A 3,716-nucleotide genomic window follows, 5' to 3' on the forward strand; every position below is an offset into this window, starting at 1 on the left:
CCAGAGTATCAATTTCAAGAACTCCCTTCCTCATAGGCGTCCCATTTTTCGCAGGATTCCTTTCAGAAGTGTACATGAACTGGTTATTTGCAACCATGTCAATGAGTTCTTGAGCTTCTGCAGGTATTTTCTTTAGGTGAATGGATCCACCTGCAGAATGGTCCAGTGACATCTTTGATAGCTCAGACAGACCATCATAGAATATATTCAGAATGGTCCATTTTGAAAGCATGTCAGAAGGACACTTTTTAGTCAGTTCCTTGTATCTCTCCCAAGCTTCATAGAGGGATTCACCTTCTTTCCGTTTGAAGGTTTAAACATCCACTCTAAGATTACTAAGCTTTTGAGGAGGAAAGAACTTGGCTAAGAAAGCCGTGACCAGCTTATCCCAAGAGTTCAGGCTATCTTTAGGTTGAGAGTCTAACCATACTCTAGCTCTGTCTCTTACAGCAAACAGGAAAAGCATAAGCCTGTAGACCTCGGGATCAACCCCATTGGTCTTAACAGTATCACAGATCTGCAAGAATTTAGTTAAGAACTAAAAAGGATCTTCTGATGGAAGTCCATGGAACTTGCAGTTCTGTTGTATTAGAGAAACTAACTGAGGTTTAAGCTCAAAATTGTTTGCTCCAATGGCAGGGATTGAGATGCTTCTTCCATGTAAATTGAAATTAGGTGCAGTAAAGTCACCAAGCATCTTCCTTGCATTATTATTATTTTCGGCCATGTCTCCTTCTTTTTCGAAAATTTCTGTCAGATTTTCTCCAGAGAGTTGTGCTTTAGCTTCCCTTAGCTTCCTCTTCAGAGTCCTTTCAGGTTCAGGATCAGCCTCAACAAGAATGTTCTTATCCTTGTTCCTGCTCATATGAAAAAGAAGAAAACAGAAAAGAAAATATGGAATCCTCTATGTCACAGTATAGAGATTCCTTATGCAAGTATAAGAAGAGAAGAATGTAAGAAGGAGAAGAGGTAAAATTCGAACACGGAGAGGAAGATGGGGTTTGAATTTTTAGTGGAAGAGAAGTGTTAGTAGATGAATAAATAAATAGAAGGAGATGAGAGAGAGGGAATTTCGAAAATTAATTAAATTAAAAAAATAAAATTTAAAGTTAAATTTTGAAAATTAAAATTGAAATCAAATTAAATTAAAATAATTAGTTTAAAAAAAAGGGAATTTTGAAAAAGATGAAGGTGATTTTCGAAAATTAGAGAGAGAACTAGTTAGGTAGTTTTGAAAAAGATAAGAATCAATCAAAAAGTTAAGTGGTTAATTGAAAAATATTTGAAAATCAAACTTGAAAAGATAAGAAGTTAGAAAAGATTTTGAAATTGATTTTGAAAAAGATGGGATTGAAATTTATTTTGAAAAATATTTGAAAAAGAAATTTAAAAAGATTTGATTTTGAAAATTAAAGTTGATTACTTGACTAACAAGAAACTAAAAGATATGATTTTAAAATTTAAAGATTGAACCTTTCTTAATAGGCAAGTAACAACTTAATATTTTTGAATCAATCACATTAATTGTTAGTATTAAATTCAAAAATATGAAATAGAAATAAGAAAAAGATTTTTGAAAATCAATTTGAAATTTTCAAAAATTATGAAAGAAAAATGAAAAAGATTTCATTTTTTTGAAAAAGATTTGAAAAAGATAGAGTTTTTAAAATGAAAATTTTTTGACTCATAAGAAACAACTAATTTTGAAAATTTTTTAAAAAAGTCAACCCAAATTTTCGAAATTTTATGATATAATAAGGGAAAGATATTTTTTTGATTTTTTGAATTTTTAATGATGAAAGAGAAAAACATCAAAAAGACTCAATGCATGAAAATTTTGGATCAAAATATGTGATGCATGCAAGAACACTATGAATGTCAAGATGAACACCAAGAACACTTTGAATGTCAAGATGAACACCAAGAACTTATTTTTGAAAAATTTTCAAGAAATGAAAACATGCAAGACACCAAACTTAAATATTTTTATTCTTTAGACATTAATGTTTCAAGAATGCATATGAAAAACAAGAAAAGACATAAAACAAGAAAATATGAAGATCAAACAAGAAGACTAGCCAAGAACAACTTGAAGATCATGAAGAATGCAATGCATGAAATTTTCGAAAATACTTAAAAAGATGCAATTGACACCAAACTTAAAACTTGACTCTAAACTCAAACAAGAAACACAAAAAATATTTTTGATTTTATGATTTTATAAAACTTTTTGATTTTTCAAAAATTAATTGGGAAAAACAAAAAAGAAGAAATTATAAAATTTTTTTTCGAAAATAAGAAATAAAAAGATTAAAATTAAAATAAAATTACCTAATCTGAGCAACAAGATGAACCGTCAGTTGTCCAAATTCGAACAATCCCCGGCAACGGCGCCAAAAACTTGGTGCACGAAATTGTGATCTTCAACAATGGCGCCAATGGCTTGGTGCTCTCAAACATGAATCACACTTAGTCACAATTCTGCACAACTAACCAGCAAGTGCACTGGGTCGTCCAAGTAATAAACCTTACGTGAGTAAGGGTCGATCCTACGGTGATTGTCGGCTTGAAGCAAGCTATGGTCACCTTGTAAATCTCAGTCAGGCGGATTCAAATGGTTATGGTAAATTGATAATAAAACCATAAATAAAATATAAACTGGGATAGAGATACTTATGTAATTCATTGATGAGAATTTCAGTTAAGCGTATAGAGATGCTTTCGTTCCTCCTGAACCTCTGCTTTCCTGTTGTCTTCATCCAATCATTCCTACTCCTTTCCATGGCAAGCTTTATGTAGGGCATCACCGTTGTCAATGGCTACATCCCATCCTCTCTGTGAAAATGGTCCAATGCGCTGTCACTGCATGGCTAACCATCTGTCGGTTCTCGATCATATTGGAATAGGATTTACTATCCATTTGTGTCTGTCACTACGCCCAGCACTCGCGAGTTTGAAGCTCGTCACAGCCATCCCTTCCCAGATCCTACTCGGAATACCACAGACAAGGTTTAGACTTTCCGGATCTCAAGAATGGCCGTCCATGGGTTCTAACTTATACCACGAAGATTCTAATATCTCGGACTCGGTCCTCTATATTAGATATCTAAGAGATACTCATTCTAGCTTGTTTGCATATAGAACGGAAGTGTTTGTCAGGCACGCGTTCATAGGTGAGAATGATGATGAGCGTCACATAATCATCACATTCATCATGTTCTTGGGTGCGAATGGATATCTTAGAGAAGGAATAAGCTTGAATTGAATAGAAAAATAGTAGTACTTTGTATTAATTCATAAGGAACAGTAGAGCTCCACACCTTAATCTATGGAGTGTAGAAACTCTACCGTTGAAAATACATAAGTGATAAGGTCCAGGCATGGCCGAATGGCCAGCCTCCAAAACGTGATCAAAGGATCAAAAGATAATCCAAAGATATCAAAAGATGATGTAAATACAATAGTAAAAAGTCCTATTTATGCTAAACTAGTTACTAGGGTTTACAGAAATGAGTAAATGATGCAGAAATCCACTTATGGAGCCCACTTGATGTGTGCTTGGGCTGAGCATTGAGCTTTACACGTGTAGAGGCTTCTCTTGGAGTTGAACGCCAGTTTGGAACCTGTTTCTGGCGTTTAACTCCACCTTGCAACCTGTTTCTGGTGTTTAACTCCAGAATGCAGCATGGAACTGGCGTTCAACGCCAGTTTGCGTC

At 34.1% G+C, this 3,716-nt stretch overlaps 1 non-coding gene across 1 annotated transcript; it reads left to right on the forward strand.

The window, feature by feature from the left end:
• Positions 1-226: 226 nt before the first annotated feature.
• LOC148548616 (small nucleolar RNA R71) lies at positions 227-334 on the forward strand. Its single transcript, XR_015897071.1, has one exon. It is a non-coding gene; the product is annotated as a small nucleolar RNA R71 (small nucleolar RNA).
• Positions 335-3,716: the final 3,382 nt, after the last annotated feature.

This window comes from Arachis ipaensis, chromosome B8 (genome assembly GCF_059453495.1).
Source record: "Arachis ipaensis isolate K30076 ecotype BB chromosome B8, ASM5945349v1, whole genome shotgun sequence".
Lineage (NCBI taxonomy): Eukaryota > Viridiplantae > Streptophyta > Magnoliopsida > Fabales > Fabaceae > Arachis > Arachis ipaensis.